Source organism: Alosa alosa, chromosome 20 (genome assembly GCF_017589495.1).
Source record: "Alosa alosa isolate M-15738 ecotype Scorff River chromosome 20, AALO_Geno_1.1, whole genome shotgun sequence".
In the NCBI taxonomy this organism is placed as follows: Eukaryota; Metazoa; Chordata; class Actinopteri; order Clupeiformes; family Clupeidae; genus Alosa; species Alosa alosa.
In genome coordinates, this window is record NC_063208.1 from 16,797,079 (window position 1) to 16,816,758 (window position 19,680).

The following is a 19,680-nucleotide window of genomic DNA, read 5'->3' on the forward strand; positions in this document are numbered from 1 at the left end:
AGGCTTTGACACTCTAGGCTGTAAGATGACCTGCAATACACAGGGAAAGCAACTTATGTCTGGGTGAGGAAGGGCAAGCAGTTCCCTCTGTTCCGAGGGCATGTATGATATAAAACACTAAGCCATTTATCTTCACTTCTCTCCAGACAGCATGTTTTTAATTACAATACACAGACACATTGTGGATAATACTAGAGAGTTACAAGAAATTTTTTTTCCTGATACTCATGTTGTATCCATGCAAACAACTGTAGATGTTCCAGCTGGCTTTCTATGGCCATGCATTTCCTCCCATTTTCCATCCGATCTGAAACAAACCTCACAGTAATTTCACTCGCTAGAGGTGCAAAATGACTTATTGAGTTACAAACTCGCGATGAAAACACCTACAAATTGTACACTCTAAATCAACACAGATTGCAGTGCAGATTGCAATTTGCTGTTTTTGTAGACAATGGCTAATGGTGTATCTGCCTGTGATGGTATTCAATAAACTCGTAAAAGTTTATGGGGCCTCCCCATCTGGAATGATTGCATGCTGGGCACTTCTGTCCACTCAGACCTACAACTGTTATTTAGAGCAGCACCTTGGACACTGTATTATTATTGGAGTGCTCTACTGCTCTTAAACCTTTTGTATACTGGAGAGGTCACTGTTGGTGTTGAATCTCTTGCTATTGCAGGCCCGTCGCTAGAAGGCAAGCAAACCAAGCAATTGCTTGGGGCCCCGAGCTGGCCAGGGGCCCCAAGACAACGACTGGTTAAGAATAAAATGCAACGACAAACTGTGAGCCCCCCTTTGATAGTCAATGCAGTAAAGTGCAATGACAAGTGGGTGAACTTAATTGACATTGATAGTCAATGGAGTAAAGTGCAACGACAAGTGGGTAAACTTAAACTGTATGGCTATGCTGTGGTTCCTGTAGTCTTTTATGGCTTGGATGGGGGGGGGGGCTCCATGTCCATTTTGCTTGGGGCCCCCAAATTCCTTGAAACGGCCCTGTACTATTGCAATCTTGGATAGTGTATTATTAAAATGCTCTCTTGCGCTTAAATCTGTAGAAGAGAGGGCACTATTTGTGTTGAATCTCTTGCCATTACTCCATAGTAATTACCCACATATTAATGTATGGCCTTTTTTCAGTGTTTATAGTGTTTCTTTGAAGGCCTTTTGAAAACAGGACACATAGAGGGTGAAAGGATGGGATTGCTTTACTGGCTTTGGCACAGCATTGGCATCTTAAATAATAACCATATGGTGCAGTGTAACACATGAATGACTTCACAGTTATTCTCATTTTATTTATTTGTATCTGCCAGTCTCTTTCACACTATACCTCTAATACTATTGCTGTAACCGTCTTGAGATGAGTATTCTTTCTTTCATTCTTTTTTGTCTTTCTTTCTGCCTTTCCTTCTTTTTGCCTTTATTTCTTTCTTTCTTTATGCCTTCCTTTCTTTCTGTATTTCTTTTCCTCTTCTTGTCTTTCTGCCTTTCTTTTGCTCTCAATTTCAGTCTTAGTTTCTTCAAAAAAGAAAACTGGATAGTAGATAGTAATCTTACCAGGTCCATTCATCAGGGCTCTTGGGGCTGCCTTACGATAACGGTGGGTACAGAACTACCCTAAATTGGTATGCAGACGTACCATCACCACTCTACCTCACTCAGTGGTCCAGAGAGACCCCCAGCCCTCCTTCTCTCTCCCCGAGTGTGTCGTGGTGGCCCACTTCCGAATCGATCCCACGCTCCCCTAATGAAAGCCCGGCCCTCTGGGACAGGGCGCAGGGAGAGTACCGCTCCGCCATGTGTGATTGTTTCATTACCAGGCCTGTCACTGGGACCAGCCCCGTGCAGTGGGTTGGGAGAGAGTGGAGCACTGCATAGGCCTCTCACTTCCAGTCTGAGGGGAAATGGTGTTAGATGAGACGCAAGGAAAATCTGTGTCACCGCGTGGTTGCAAAGAGAGAGAGAGAGAGAGAGGAAAACAACAGTAGCGTAGTGTCCTGCAATCATTCATGGTTTAGTTTGGTTGGGTCATTGGCTTGTGGCGGGGTTTTTTTTGGCCATTGTTTTGATTAAAGGGTTCTGTTTTGCTTGTCTGCACCAAGTTGTTTTGACTCATTTGGTGAGAAGCACTAAAGGCTGAAGATGAAGTGCAGTCCTACGAGACCCTATGGATAGAGGCAACAATTTACACGCAAATGCAATGTGGTTCAAAATGCAAATCAGCGCTTGCTTATTCTTTGAACATGACTCACCTAATGTATTTCCTTGTGCACATTTTTTAAATGATGCCTGCACTCCTGAGAGACTCACATAGGCCTATTTTAGAGGAATTAATTGGCTTCTACCAAGAGCTATCATAAATATTGTGACAGAGCCAAAGATATACTATGTCTGTAGTGTGAGATCAGAAAAATGCTGCAAACTGTAGGGAAAATAAAGAAATTGAGAAATATCTAGCCTCGGCTAATTCTCTACAGACCCCCACCAATCATAATGCGCTCAGGGCCAGATTTACTAACGCTTTTGCGCCCACTTCAGGCATATTTGTTTCGCAACGTGCACGCAAAATCATGGCGAGGCATGGCGAGGATGTCTAAACAGACCGCACTGAGGAAAAAGCGCAGACTGCCTTTCGCGGGAGTTGAAAATGGCAAATTGCGTTGTCTTACTTTCACTTTCACGTCATCCATTTAAACTTGGTAGATTTGACCAATCTTCTATAGCCTACGTGTACAAGAACTGTGTTATTTCATTATTGCTAAACGTTTGATTATTTTTAATGTTGTCATCAATATCAGTAGGGGGTGAAGAAAGGTGCAGATTACCCGATGAAGTGAAAGTTTGTTAAATACCACATACCAAAGCGTTCGCTATCTGCGGTTTTTCCATGGCGCTGATAACGCTGCGTTCGCAAATGTACGCTGCGTTCGCATCTGGCCCTCAGACCCTTTTCCCTTTTGTCACTCGATGAAATAAGATATCATGATGAATAAGATATCACATTGTTTTCAATGTTTTCTTTGTAGCAAGAACAAAATCTCCCCTGACTAAATAAAATGAAGTGCTCTGCATTTCCTTAAGCCCAGCGTACACGCCCACTTTTTCATTCTAACCCATGCCGTTTTTGTGGAGGAATCTTGTTGCTAAATTTTGGTTTCATTAAATGGGTCAATCCAGTGCTGACAGCAGATTCTCACTGCGGATGGTGTACACAGCAGGATGTAAGCGAACCCCCTCTCTTCTTTCGACTGATTGGTTATTTTTTTTTTTTTTGCAGACTTGGCTCCCTTCTGTCTTCTAAGCGATTTTTCAAGAGAGAGAGAGAGATTATTTGTCATTAAAGATTCTTCTCAAAACTAATCTGTTCTGCCACTTCTGCACCCTCAATTTCTTTTCTTCAAACATACAGGGGCAGCACCCGATCAAGTAGCACAGACACTTCATTAAATACATGTCTAGACTGAGGGAAATGTTCAATAGCATCTTCACCAAAAGTTTCTTTAGATACTTTCATTGTTCACATTTGCTGATGAACGTTTTTTTATTTCTGACAGCAATAAAGCAGATGCTCCAGATTCTTTAAATGTTGACAAGAGACCAACAAAACGAGGAAATATCAGTGAAAGCAGTAGACATGTGTGCGTATCCTTGTGTGCGCCTCCATAACAAACAATTTTAGTAGCTTGAAGAGCGAGCAGGCAATGCCAGTAGCCAAAGAAGAGTTGCTGTTGACAGAAGCCTGTGTGTTCGGAGTGGGCAACAGCTGCCACTGCAATGTCAGTACCAGATCAGCTTCCATCATGCCAGGCCAGTACAGCACTCAGAGAGAGAGAGAGAGAGAGACAGAGAGAGAGAGAGAGAGAGAGAAAGAGAAAATAGCTGACATCACCGCATCACCTCTCAGTCATGAATATTCTCCATCCAGGCTTGCTGACCTCCTGTCCTTGGATATTGACACACACACACACACACACACACACACACACACACACACACTATTTCACTTCACTTTAAACTATTCATTTGAATCCTAATTATTGTAATTGGTTTAAGTCCATTTGGACAAAGGCGTCTGCTCAGAACCAGAAACATAAACAGACAGTGCACAGACACATGCTCTTGGCATACACACTCATACACACTCACACACACACACACACACACACACACACACACACATTTACACTTGTTCCCTGGCTGGCTCTGTGGTGCAAGATAGATTGGAGTTGAATGAATTTACTAAAGTGATCCCAGGATGCAGAGTTAGCACTGGCAACCATGGGTGAGGTTGTCCCCTTGATAAAAAAAGTCGTTTGTAAATTATTCTTTCTCTGGCATCAGCTCTTTCATTAGGCCTGCACAAGGACATCCATAAGCACCCAGTGCTGAGGGGGCAGTCTGATGATTAGGGAAGTACAGATAAAGGCATTGGTCTCAGAGCTGCTGGGCCAAGTCCTTGAAACTTTATTTTGTTTACCTGCCCAGCTCATCACGCTCCAATGAACTAAAACATGATAAACATGCATGCACATCCACAGTCACAATTAAAATGGGAAGAAGACAACTTGCAGTCACACTTCATAATGATAGCTTTTCACCCCATGTTTTGATTTTTTTAAATGTTTGATTGTTCATTGTGTCTTGTTACAAAAGCCTTTGTTTTGTGTCAAGAAGCTAGCTTGCTCATCGACCATTTCAACCCCTTAAAGCTATTCTTAGCTCCCAGAGGCAACGTCTGTGTTTGCATTTAAAGGGAGTACCGGTACTTGAAAGCTTCATCACAGCCCAAAAACCACACAGATGAGTTCATAAAGCAGTTGCTTTTGGGGATGGAGTTTAATTAGTGTTAGCTTCTAAGGCTGAAGGCCACTGAGAATCCTGCTAAGGATTACTTAATGTTGTTCAGATGGGTCTTTGCTCACGGCACTTTCACATCCCCAGCTCTTGTTACTGAGCATGCATCCTCGTGAAGGGTATTAGCCCCTTACAGAATGTTGGAATGTTGCAGAATGTTGTGAATGTATTCAAACTATTACGTACGTATGTCAGTAATACTGATAATTAGGCAAATAGATAACTTTGAAAGAAGTTTGATGGATGCCATTTCTGTCTTAGTTTCAGCTGTATTGTTGTACTAGGATATAATAGACATACATAAAGAGATTATTTACAAAAAAATTATTAGTTCAATTTTAAATAATTTTCATAAATCATTTTTTTATGTGAATTTCAAGTACTGAAAGTATATCAAACTGATATTGGATTGTTCCCATTAGATTTATTTTTTTTCTTAATCGAAACAACATAGCTGCTGCAGTTTGATTGATATTACCTATTACACAATAAACTAATGATTTTAGTTTTTTATCTTCATACGTTACAGTATTTCAGTCAGTGACTTCATTAAAGTAAGATTTTTATTACCACACATTTGACAGCCTGTTTCTCTACCATTAGTTCTGCTTGGTCGAAAGTCTTGAAAATGAACTGTGTGCTTTTGTGTATCATCGTCATTGTCAGGTTACACGTCGACATGTAGAACATGCTGAGCACTCAGTCACTGGAGGAAAATGAGGAGTGCTATTTGAAGGCATCTTATTAGGGAGGTGAACCCTGAGATCGGGTGAGTCATTGCTCTCCCCTCCCACACCGTTTCCTCGGGTTTTATGAGCCATTTAAAGCTGTTCCAGGTACATGATCTTGCGGGAAGGTTTTTGAACTGCTTTTTGCCCGTTTTACCATTTCGCTCATTTTCCACACTGCGCTCCGCACGCCGATGCTGTTAACCCAAGCAAGAAATAATTTAATAACCTGTATTATGGTGGCACACACGCAGGCATACATTTAGAAGAAGTGTCGTGGCACACTCAGAACTTCAATATGCAGTAATTTTATTTGACCAACGTTTCGGCTTGTGCCTTCATCAGGGTCATTTTCACATACAACACAAGTCATTGAGGATTCCTTTATGTTACACATGAGTCTCTTGATTGGACAGGTGTTAAGGTGTTAATTGGGGGTGTGTCAGGAGTCCATTCACAAATCCACATGACAAAACGCAGGCTCTTGCTGCTGCAACACAGTGTGGTTTTGATCAGTGGTGCAGACATGCAAGACATACACTTATGAACACACTATGTATGAAACTATTATAAATATGTTTACATTACATACATCAAAGCTTGCAGGCATACACATACCACCCTCTCCCCCAGGGTGCATTCTGATACACACACACCCAGACACACACACACATGCGTGCTCACACACACACACACACACACACACACACACACACACACGCAGATGTAGACATACACACCTGCATACTTTCAAGCATATCCACACCCAGACGTGCGCACACACACACACACACACACACACACACACACACACACACACACACACGTGCATACTCTGAAGCACACACAAATACACACGTACCCAGTGAACACACAAAGAAAGAGAGAAAAAGAGGGAAAATTCACTCTTAAACATGAATAATCTTTTCATACTGGGAAGGAGGCTGCAGTTGCCTGGAGTCATCGGCCGAGGGAGGGTGGTGGAGGGAATCGCGGGGGGACGAGAGAGGACAAGGGAGGGAGAGGTTGGTTAAACGGAAATATATGGGACATGAGAGAGAGACCATGTGGTGCCTCCACATCCCAGTATCTTTTTGAGTCAAGAAAAGCTGTGTCGGTTCTAGTGCATATTTATAGATGTCAGAGACGGGGTAGGACGTGAATGTGTTTGAGTGGCATGGTGCAATAACCAATTATTTGTGTTATACATCAGCTGAAAATAACATCAGTTGTCTTGATAATTAACCCTATGTAAGGCTATGAAAATATGTGTTAATTTCAGATGCACCGTATCTGACATTATCATACCTTGCTGAATAGACTGAACCGCACGTAAAATATTATATTTTTGTGCACAGGCTACCTCATAGACTAGACTATGCTATGTGTATATTTTGAGCATAAATGCCACCGTCTAGCATTAGTGCACAAAACATCATGTTGCATTGCACATTCACTTGGAGTTATCACATCTAATCATCTGCCACTTGTTAGTCTGACAACAATATTTGACCATGCTGAAAAGAATATATCATTTTTTGTAAAGCAAATAATGCATCATGTTTTATGTCAAGATAGCAAAGCTACTGAAAGAATGTTTTGACCCAGACTGAAGTTTGAGATTTTGTTGTGTGACTGACGGCCAGACTTCCTTGCCAAGTTGTGAGCGAAGCTAGCATAATTGCTTGTCTGTGCCTCAGGGTGCCTGTCAAAGGAACAGCACATTTTTCTTTCAAAAACTTTTTAAGGGCATGTCTGAAACATTCATCGAATGTTGTTAGTTTGGCTTTTTGGTCCATGACTGAGATTGTGAGGTGTTCACATTATCAGTTGATGCTACTAATTAGGATTTGCAAGCATTTGAAGACTTATCTAAACAAGTTTCATTATTTCTCTTGACCCCATCCCCACCCAAATAGAACGTTCAAGCATTGTTTTTGTTTTTATTGTTGAAAGGGTCTATAACACTTAAGTATTTAACGCCTCTTCTGCGTATATCTCAAATCGTGACATGGAAAGCTCACTCGGCCCGGGGCATGGTCTCCAAAAAGCAGCCGATACACGAAGCGGTGAGTCATTCTGTTCAGACGCTTCTATTAATGCCCTGCCCTGTCTGGCAAAAGGCATAATGGTGTGTATTGGTCGGTTTAGGGTTTATCTGCAGGTAGAGATGAAACTGAATCCAGCGCATACCCAGTTTCAGGATGGGGGATCATTGTTTCTGCACGTAGTGAATCTGACGGGGGAACAAAGGCGTGTGAATCATCCCTATCAGAATTATTCAGATACAGATACAGAGGAAGGATCCTCCTTTTGTATTCATATTCTTCAGAGGAAGGAAGGATCCCCTCCATCTCAGGGTGGGCCAAAGCTGTCATAGTGGGTAGGGTAATGTCATACATATACTGTACTGGACGTGGAGATCTTAATGCATACCATTGTACCTGTGCAGGTGTAAGGTTATTTCAGGCTTGGACAGCCTATTCTCAAACCCATGTAATTAAAACAAAAAGGTATAAAGCCACTAAGATGTAGTGATATTCTTCTGTGATCAGAACCTCCTACTGTACATGAGTTGACCTTTACTGTTGTGGATACTTGTTAGCACAGAAGCACACCTCAGGCCTGTAAAATTTGTATTTATTCTGTAATGATGGAAGATATATATAGTGTCATTGCCCCCATGAGACTTTGTGTTTTCTTCTCTGAGTTTGACACAGGATTTTGACTTGTTAGGAATCGGAATGTCTGAACTATTCTTTTTCCATGGTCTACTCCTATGGGGTCCTGCGAAGTCTGATTCATGCCCCGTCCCCTTGCGGAATGTCAAACGATTGCGGGTTGTCTGCTAGCCATGGCATGCCAAGCTAATTATAAAAGGCTCTTATCATGCAAAAATGTGAGAAAGAGAGTCACCTGCAGAACAGGGCTCTCAGCACATCTTTATCAATGAGAATGGCAGCTGTGCCATCCCAGGGACGTGGCACCTGCTGGCACATTGTTCACCTTCATGTGCCCGTTTGCCCATGCCACCCACAGTATGGGCAGCAAGACGTGTGAAAAGCTTGTTAGCAGCATTCAATCTGATTTGTCTGTAAAATAGAGGTGATCATGAGGTGGCGAAGGATTATATGGAGGAGTTTATCACAGGCAGTGTGTCTGTTGAGCATGTGTCATTCAAAATTGATCTCCGCGTGTTAACAGACATTTAGCCAAATTTAGGCAAAGAAATAGATGTGCAAAAAAAAAACATAGCAATGAGCTTTCAGAGCATTGGTGAGAAAGAGAAAATTGTTCTGAATACCACAACCTCCAGTATAAATTCTGTGTGTTGCTCATGGATGTTTTTGTCCACAAGTGAGCATTAATATGCTAATATATATATATATATTTTTGTAATGTCCCACTGGCCTATGGAGTACCTCTAACTACCGGTAACTCGCTCTCTCCCTCCTTGCCTCCCTGCTTGCCAAGTGCTCTGTCCCACTGCTGTGGAGGGGGGAAATAATTTAATGGGTAATGAACTTTCTTTTGAGAAAGCGATGTTGTTGATCCCATTAGGTCGATCTATTCTGGGCTTCTGATGAAACAGGCACATTCCAAAATTGGCAAGGTGAGGTTGAGACTTACAGACCATGAAAGTAAAAGCAAGCTATGTTTTACCAGCAACTTCTCAGCTCTTCACTGGCAGTGCACCTTTTCAGAATTATCGTTTAGGATGCATATACAGTAATGATCATCTTGTTTTCTTGAAGCGAAAAACTTAACAAAGGACCCTCCCATACTCACAAATGCATATTCAATCATTCATTTCTGACAGAGTTTCATAGCCTGCAATTTTAAGGTTTGTTCCTTGTTATTCAGGTATACTCAGAGATTCCCTGACAGATTCCAAACTCATAAGGATAAAGATTAATTATGAATTAAGACAGCGTTTTGATGCTGTACGTTTGTAATCCGTCTGGATTTGACTGCGCTAGACTGTAGATTAATGTGTCGTGGGACTCGAGATCTGAGTCGCGGTGCTGATTCACGGGGCTGCAGGGGAGGGCAAGGCGGGTGGGTGGAGGAGGAGGAAGAGGAGGAGGAGGAGGAGGAGGAGGACGGGGGCTTGATGAATAACTGCGGTACTGCTACTGACAGCCGACAGCAGCCGCACAACCACCACCACCACCACCACCACCGCTGAGCTCCCCCTGCAATCCCGAGGCCGAGGATGGATGTGTGAGTGTATGTGTGTGTGTGTGTGTGTACGCATGCATGTGCCAATTTGCGTTAATCTACCTTTGTGTGTATGGATTAGTCTCTGTGTGTTCTGTGTCCTCCTGTGTATGTGTGTGTGTGTGTGTGGGGGGGGTTGTATTTTAATGTTTAAAGAGTGTGTTTGTGTGTATGTGGTGAGCAGACAGGTGAGTCTGCATATATCACAATTTATTTGAGTCTGATGGAGTGAGTGTTGTGTGTAGTCCATGATTTTGTGTATGTGTGTGGATATGCTGCTGTTGTTTTTTTCTGTTATATGTGTGCATGCATGTGTGTCACATTTTTAAAAATTCCAAACACCAAGAAAAACACATTTGTGTGTACTTTCATTACCACTAGCTGTATGCATGTGTGTGTGTGTGTGTGTGTGTGTGTGTGTTGTGTGTGTGTGTGTGTTTGCGTGTGTGTGTGTTTGCCTCTATGAACCACCACACTTCTCTCTGTGTGTGAGCCGTTTTTTATCAAATTTTCTGTAAAATACTGTGCATCTGCATATCTTACTGAGGCAGCCAGACACTAAGGAAGAATCACTCATTTGCCTACCGCTGTCTGGTATCGCATCCCCTTCTCCAGCCTCGCTACACACACACACACACACACACACACACACACACACACACACACACACTGTAGGCGACTGTAGTAGACACACACCGCAAACACACACACACACGCGCACATACTCAGTCCCACACTCACACTCACAAATTCAATCGCGTTCTCCCTCCTTTTTTGGTCTCTTTTATCTCTTTCTGCCTCTCACCCTGGCTCCGAGGCCTGCATATTACTGCCAGTGTGTCCTCATTAAAACAGAAAATGGGAACACATTTGCGATCTCGATTGCACGACTGCTCTTGTTTTTTTCTCTGCTGTGTGTGTGTGTGTGTCATTCCATCCTTTCTTTCCTGCTCCTCTCCTCTTTTTCTCATCTCCACCGTCCGGCTGCGGCCTAATTTCCCCATGAGAAAAACCTTTCTTGCCCGTTCTGTTCTGATTCTCTTTGGCACGTTCTCTCAAAGTCTGCTCACCGCCTGGCCCACGAGGTAATCGCCTTTGTCATGGACCAAGGCACAGTGTGTGTGCCTGTGTGTGCGTGTGTGTGTGTGTGTGTGTGACAGACAATGACCGTTTTTTACTGCCCAGAGATGCAGTGAGGTTGCAGTCGAGGACAGTTTTGGAAGTGCTTCGTTTCTATTTAGTTGACACCAGCGGTTCACTATCACAGATGGTCCATGCCATGGTAGATCATTTGGAGAAGTTTATGGCGGATGTGAAGTTTGATGGGGAAAGCGATTGCCTCCAGCCTGTGGGGAACCACATAACTTGCCCATGGCAGACCAAGACTGCTGTAGATTTATCAGCAGAGAGAGGCATGTTCCCTTGACTACTACACCCTTCACCTTAACAAATAAGCCAGACAGTGTAATGAAGAAATAACTATTACTGTTATTTACTAGTAATACTGTTATCACTGTGTTATTTTACTACTGTTTCTGATTTAATCATTGTGTCAATTTTTATTAGCCTGGCTCCGCCCTTCTACGTACTACCGCTCAATTTTCATTTTCCTTCAGTACGTCGGCTGGGATTTTGGTATATTCGCGAGTTCCAATCAGTGAACCATGCTAGTTTGAGCATGACATACTTCAAGGAAGTTAACGCTTGGCAATGGAAAGTGGCCAAACTTGAGTCTGGTAGGACCAGGCTAGTTTTTTATAGTCATGCACATTTTTAAGTGATATTGTGCTGATATTGTGATATTGTCCTGTTTTCAACATCAAAGCAAACAATCCTCTGCCATGCAGAAATATAGCCCATTGTCGTTTTCATATTGTCATGAGCCTTTACCCCCCAAAAACATTTGTATCAGTATTTATTTGATTTGTAACTGTGATATTGAACAGGCTTGATACAGTGTTATTGCTGTTATTACAGGCTTGATATTAGAAATTAGAAATGCTACTGGGAGTCACCCGTGCTTACTGAACAAGCAGAGCATACAGATCAGTTGGGCATTTGCCCATTTTGGCCAGCAATGTCTTGTATCACCACAGCCATTTCTACACTCATTTATAATTCTTGTCTCTGTGGCTCCTAAGGGACGCGAGCTCATTTCAATTCTTTCTCTCATGAGCAATTATGCACACCCACCTGTTCCAGAGGGGGACTGGACAGTTTGCTATTCTTCCATTGTCAACCCCAAGCTATATTCATCTCAGACATCTCAGGGAAGGTGCTGGTTAGAGTGAAGGTGGAGATTTTGTTACTGTATGGATGTTGGGGGTTGTACTGGTCCGTATATCATAAAGTTAGATTTCTATCAGGCTCTTTCTCTCTTCTCTTGGTCTTTCTTATTCATTATTTTTCAGATTTATTTCTCTCATTTATTCATCATCCATCATTTATTCATGGTACACGAGGTACAATGAATGAGCGGCCATGTCTTGCCAAACCGTGTCCCTTCCCTTGTCAGCGAGGTAGTCGCTGCTGCTGATGCTACCTTTTGCCAGGTGGTGGCGTCGGCCCTGCTAGTACGGTCTGTCCCAGAGTGAACCTGTTCCTGAGGACAACAGATGCTCCCCTTCCTTCTCACCCACCCCCCCCACCCCACCCCCACATCCGGAGCACCCCTCTCGAGAAGTGCCAGGCTTCTGATGACTCATCTTCGCAGCTTTCGGGTTCCTTTTCTTTCTCCCTCGGCCAGGCTTTCCATCTTTGTGTTTTTTTTTTCACCCTCTTTCTCTCAATGGTTTTTTTTTTTTTCTTTCTATCTCTAAGCTAGTTTGAATATGTGTTTCTGTTCTTAAAAATATGACTGTAAGTTCCGTTTTTGAATATATGTTGCTGGTGTGTTGGGAAAAAAATGGGGTCTCTTTTGTTGGGGTTCTTTTTTCAGCCGTGTTTCTAATGATCTAATTATCCATGTTTTAATTACTGCACTCAAAACGAGTTATGCACATATATGCATAAGAGGACCGTTAGAAATTCAGTTTTTGACCTCCATATTTCCTGTCTAGCCAGTAGAAACGCACAAATACAAAGACAGTCTCCTCCAAAAGTGGAGTAAAAAATGAGAATAAAGCGCCAGCCTATCGGATCCAATCTCCCCCTGGCAGCAGCATGAGTTGCGGGAGACAGATGTTGTGTGGACAGCATGCCTCATTACGGGCTCGGCATGGACCGCGTTTGATGAGGAGAGGACGTGAAGCGCTACAGCCATCACCACCACCTCCGCCAGAACCACCACTCACTCTCCCACTCTCTCTTTCTCTCTCACTCTCTCTCTCTCACTCCCCCACTCTCTCTCTCTCTCTTTCTGTCTCTCCCCCACTCTCTTCCCCTCCTCTCTCTCTGCCACTCTCTCTTTCTCTCCTCCACTTTCTTCCCCTCTCTCTCTCTCTCTCTCTCTCTCTCTCTCTCCTCCACTCCATGCTAGACTCCCAGCTCCAGTTCCAGAGCCAGCTGCTCTCAGCCCATCTCTCACCCTCCAGGCAGGCGGACCAGAGAGCCCCGGCACATCATTACAGGCCCTCAGCGCCACTGGAGGCTTTGAGTGAGTGTCAGCTCTTAGTTCATGTTATTTTGGAAGATTTTATGTTATTTAGATACAGGATCTTTTTTTTGGAGGGTGGTGGTGGGGGGGGGAAAGCATAAACGTGAGATTCATAGTCTTGTTTGGGGTATAGAAACAAAAGGGCAAAAGGGAAAACTCTAAGAGTGTGTGTTTGTGTGTAAGTGTTCATGTGAAGGGGGTGTGTGAGGGGCATTTTTGAGCAATTAACACAGCACTTCAGGGAAAGAGAGGAGATGCTCAAGTGCCAAGACTCCCCACACACACACTCACCCCCTCCTCTCCTTCACTGCCGTGCTGTCTGGTGTGTTTCTCTGTCGTGCACCACACATGCTCCTGTGCCCATGCCACTGCATATATTTCCATTTATTCATACGACAAATGTGCAATAAGTGAGTCACAGTGACAAAGACATTGAGACAGGAATATATAGAAGCCTATGAATGTGTGTGTTTGTGTATACTGTGTGTGTGTGTCTCATCTTTGTGTGTGTCTGTCTGTGTGTGTCTGCCATGTGCGGTCACATTATCTGGCCCTAATGAGGGCTGTTGCTTGTGACGTCCAAAGGCACCGAAGGAACTGTTAACTATCCATCTGCGCTGCTGGCCAGGTGCTCTCCCCCGGTACCCGTGACGACCAGACCGGATGTGTACCTTTTTTCTCTGCCGACCATCTGGGTTTGGAAAGCAAGACTTGTTAGTCAGTCTCGTGTGACAACAAAAGCATTTGTTTTGTCCCCCATCCACCTTAACGAACAGCAGACTCCCCTTTATAAGGCTGGCTGTGTCAGGAGACTTCATTTGTGCTTCCATAGTCTGTGAGAGAAAGGGAGAGAGAGAGAAAGAGACTATGGACGTCACTGGCAGTGTAAATCGATGGGAAAAATTAATTTGAAGTCACTTGGAACAGTTCTAAACTCTTTTTCTTCTCATCAGAATTCTGGCCCTCTGCTCCTCCAAGTTGAGGGACTGTTGGTTTCCAGTTTATATGCAGTCCTAGTGCAAAAGAGAGAGAGAGAAAGAGAGTGTGTTTGTGAGAGAGAGAGAGAAAGAGTGAATAAGAGAAGGATAATTTGGTTGCTGTTTAAAGCCATTTGCTGTACAAATCAATGCAAAACATATTTTGGAGTCAATGGAAATAATCTGGAACTTTTAGTTTCTTCACAATTCTGTGTGTAAGCATGCTGGGACACTTCATACCTGCATTATAGATCTGATAACAGCCCTGACATCTGCAATGAAGAGGGACTGTTTACAGGCTTCCAAAGAAATCTATGATACCCTTTGTTGCATTAACAATTAATTGGAATATGAAAATTGAACCCATATTTCACACCTCTGTTTTAGCATTGCTAGCCAGGAGTTATTTTCACAGATCAATGCCAATTGATTTACATATGTCGCAGGGAGTGTGTGTGTGTGTGTGTGTGTGTTGGGGGTGTCAGAGTAAAATATCACTGCAAAGAAAGGATGAGAAAATATTGACCAATATTGAACACTTTCATAGAAGTGCCATTTTCTCACCAAACCCTCAACCCCACTGCAGATCTATGTGTCGTGTCACATTTTCTTTTATCAGCTGATACAGTATGCTACAGTACAGTCATCCAACCTCCTCCTCGCGTTTCTTGTATCCTTGCGACTTGGAGCAGTATTCTGTTGTGCACCTCTTATGACTCCCTACACAGAAGATCGTCCTTTATTTACAACCTCTTCTTTGATCCCGGTCCCCCACCCTCTCTTCATGCATACTGAGCCTTCTCTCTCACGCACATACTTAGACACACACACACACACACACACTTAAGGGTACTACATACTCGCCAGCCACTCCCACTCCCGGTAGCGCGACAATGTGACGTCAAAATTGCGTCATTTCCTCTGCCGCACGAAAAATGTCTGCCTCGCTGATTTACTGGTTACTGGTTCTGTCCCGAATCAAATTAAACATTCTACTTCTCACTTTGAAAGGCCTCCATGACCTTGCCCCTCCCTACCTCTGTGATCTTCTGACCCGTTACACTCCATCCCGCTCCCTGAGATCCTCTAACCAGAATCTCCTCTCTGTCCCCAGCACCAGACGCTCTACCCTGGGTGGCAGGAGTTTTAGCGCTATGGTCCCCAAGCTCTGGAATTCCCTCTCTCAATCCCTCTGTGTATTGTCTTGCTCTGTGTGTGCTCTGCTTGTGTTGACTCTGTAAAGCAACCTTGAGTTTGAGAAAGGCGCTATATAAATAAAACATATTATTATTATTATTATTATTATTATTATTATTGTTATTAATAAACAAAAGCAAAGAGTAATAGTAAAATGACAAACCAGTAGGAAGAAGTAAGAGCCTCACCTTCCCAGGCCTTTTCATATTTCTCGTCACAGTCGTAGCTTGTGACCCAGGGGTTTTGTGCCACACATCCACCGCGATCGCACACCTAATTAAACACATGGAGAACAACACGCCTGTTATTCAGTGGCGCCAGTGGCCCCATGTCCAAGCCCTGAGGCACCGGGCCCTACACAACCAATCGCAAAGAGCGATTTGATTAGTTTGCTGTGTGTGTGTGAAATTTTCTATGATATGCCGTAAATGCGATCAGAAAGTGCACTTCTAGCTTTTGTTGCCCGCTGGGCTGGGATAGCATCTAAGAGCAACACTCCTCTCCTCTTATCTCTGTGAGGCTGTGTGCATAATTCTGCCAGCTAATCAATTTCTTCTTTCTATAATTAATTGTTGCCAGAGGACCTGTGTGTGTGTGTGTGTGTGTGTGTGTGTGTGTCTGTTGGCACCCGTGATCGTTTGATGCCTCTGTGTTGCTTTACTCTCATATAACCTCAGTGTCAATACGGCCGAGGGTTGAAAAATGAAAAAGGCGGCTGCATTAGGAGAGCTGGGAATGTGCGTGTGATCAAAAAGCTGCAGGCCAGTGTGAGGAAAAAAAAGCCATAAAAAATCAGCGCGGGACAGAAGAAGAAAGAGATTTGGCTGCTGGAAGGCGGAGTAAACGGAGAGAGAGAGAGAGATGCTCTGATGTAAGACTTTATGAGTTCTCTGGCTTGTGTTCAGACCCTCTAGCTCGTGTTTAGACCCTATCTTTAGTCTTCTCATGCTGTTTTGTGCTACGTGAAGCTGTCTCAACTAAGGCCCCCCCCACCGTCCCCTTTCTCCTCTGCCAAATTATCTCACTCTCCCTCTTTCTCTTACTCTGTCTCATTCACTCTCGCTTTCTCTCTGAATAAAGGGGAGTTTGAGAAACAAGCACTCCAGTGTCATTTGAGTGACAGGCAGACGGCGCCTTAGGCCCCCACCCTGATTGACAGCCCTCTCTGTCTGTGTGAGAAAGTGGTCCACCAGTGCTCTCGCAGCGCCGGGCCCCTTGCCTTTGCTGCAGGCGCCACTAGCCTCGTGCCCGGCCACGCTCCACGAGAGTGACTCCGTCATCAGAACAGAGGGCAGTGCCAACCAGGGGCTCTTTTCATCTCACCCTCTTGCTTGCTTGCTGCCAAGAACACCCACCAGAGCCCATCCCACATGCACACGCTGCACACACACACACACACACACACACACACACACCCACACCCACACACACACACACACACACACACACACACACACACACACACACACACACACACACACACACACACACACCCACATATACACGCACACACTTGCTCCCCAATAATATATTGCTTCGGTATCCATGGAGACCAGTGGAGCCATCTGGAACACGGTGTCTGAAATTGCCTAATCAGATCATAAGTAATAATCATTTATTTGAATAAACTCAGGAGAAAGCTGAGATGGGCTGAGGGGGGGGGGTGTCTGGCTGCTCTATCACCATGCACTCAACACCAGTGACAATGCATAAAAGAAAAAACAACAACAAAACTACCGCCGCCCCCCCCCATGTCCCTCATTTGCCCATTAATGATAATTTCTTTTAGTTCAGCAAGCTGAAAGTGAGGTGCCGCCAACAGTATAATTACGGCATACTTACAACGGTAACCTTTTTCAATCACTGAGCCAAATGTTTACCTGCCATCGGACTGTGTTGTGCGATGTGTTAACTCCTATGGAAAATAAAATGGGAGTGGAGCTTATACATTTTCTCTCTCTCTCTCTCTCTCTCTCTCTCTCTCTCTCTCTCTCTCTCTCTCTCTCTCTTTCTCTATTTAATCCCATCTGCTTCCAGCCTGGGGAAGATGTGTAGGGATAACATGATACTAATCCCCAGTTAAACTCCCGAATACCGTCATCTCTGTTCTGTTAGTGTGCCTACAGTGACTTAACAATCTGTCAGATTTACTGTATGGCTTACCACACCATGTAGTATTACCATTGTTAACACCGTTACGTATTCACATGTGCATTATGGTTAGGGTATCTACTTTTCAAAAAGTCCCTAGCAAGTAAATCAGTTTCATTTTTTTTATTTTGTACACTACAAATACGCTCTTTAAAACCAGACAGTGGGAGATATTTATTTTCAGTCCTTAGGGCCAAAGGATAGACCTTCAGTTGCCAGACTATACCAAAAAAGACATTCACTAGCAAGACGCTGTGGGGAGGCCTCTTTTAAAAGTGAAAGTGATTTACACTTTCACAAAGCAATTACATGGCATAGTCAAGACTTGCTGCTTGCTGGTAGCATAAAAGACATTTCCACCGTTCACAGTGTCACCCCCCAGCAAGTCCCATTCTTTCACTTGTGTGATTAACAGTCTTAATTACCACCTAGTGTAAAGAAGAGTATGTGTGTGTGTGTGTGTGTAGGTGTGTATGTGTAGGTGTGTGTGTGTGTGTGTGTAGGTGTGTGTGTGTATGTATGTGTGTGTGTGTGCTGACAGTAGCTCTCCTGTGCTTGCAGGCCAAGGACAGGATCAGAGGGCCAGTAGTAATCTGGACAGTGTCTCTATCTTTCTCTCTCTCTCTCTCTCTCTCTCTCTCTCTCTCTCTGTCTGTGTGTGTGGTGTGTGTGTGTGTGTGTGTGTGTGTGTGTGTGTGTGTGTGTGTGTCCCTCATAAAGTTTTATCACACTCGCTGCAGCCAGTTGGCCCTGGTCATGCCGCGCTCTGTCTCATTCTCTTTTATCTTAAACTCCTTTTATCTCCCCACTGCTCTGGTCCATTTACTAGCAGCCAGACATTCACACACACACACACAAACACACACACACACACACACACACACAAATGAGTTGATGGCCTGATTCAAATTTACAGTGGTCACTTAATTTTTAATATAACGGTCAACTAATTTGAATGTCACTCAGCAACCGTAGGATGACATCAGAAAATGTACAGTGGTCTCGTATTTTTTTCCAGAGCTATATATATATATACTCTATATATATATACACATACACATCCATCCAGCACACACACACACACACACACACACACACACACACACACACACACACACACACACACATACACACACACACACACACACACACACACACACACACACATCCCATCCACTCACAACCACATACTGGCATACACACATGTATACACTCTTCAACATCACACATACACGTGGTCTGATCAGTCTGATGCTCTGGTAAGAAACCTTGGGTTGCATTTCTCTATCTTGGTGTGTGTGTGTGTGTGTGTGTGTGTGTGTGTGTGTGTGTGTGTGTGTGTGAGAGAGAGAGAGCTAGAGAGAGACTGTCCATTCCCCAGAGAAATAAAAAGGACTTTCCCAGGGAAGAGTGTGTGTAGAGCACTCTGTCGGCATACAAATGGAGCATATTTTGTCTGGTTCGTCTGCAGATAAAGCCTCGACCTGAATCCTAAAGCATCCTTTTATTTGTCTGTGTTTTGTTTTTCGTGCGAGTTTATTTGTCTGTTCATTTGGCATTTATCCCTTTGATGAATAATCAGGACAAAAGGATGGCCAATTTGATTTATCTCGAATGTGTGTGTGTGTGTGTGTGTGTGTGTGCGGGCGTGCATGCATGCGTGCGAATGTGTGAGTGTGTATTGATGTGATTTCATGTTTATGCATTTGTGCATTCACACACAACACAAGTCTATCTTTTGTGAGTGTGTGTGTTTGTGTGTCTGTTTGTGTGTGTTGTGTACATATAGACTTCCAATTGTGCTTGTCAGCACAAGGTCACCCTCAATGCTGAAACAGACCATCGGCTCGCGCAAACAGAAGAGAGATCCAAACAAGCAAGCTAACACAGAGACACAGAGACACACACACACACACACACACACACACACACAGTGCACACAGAGAGAAA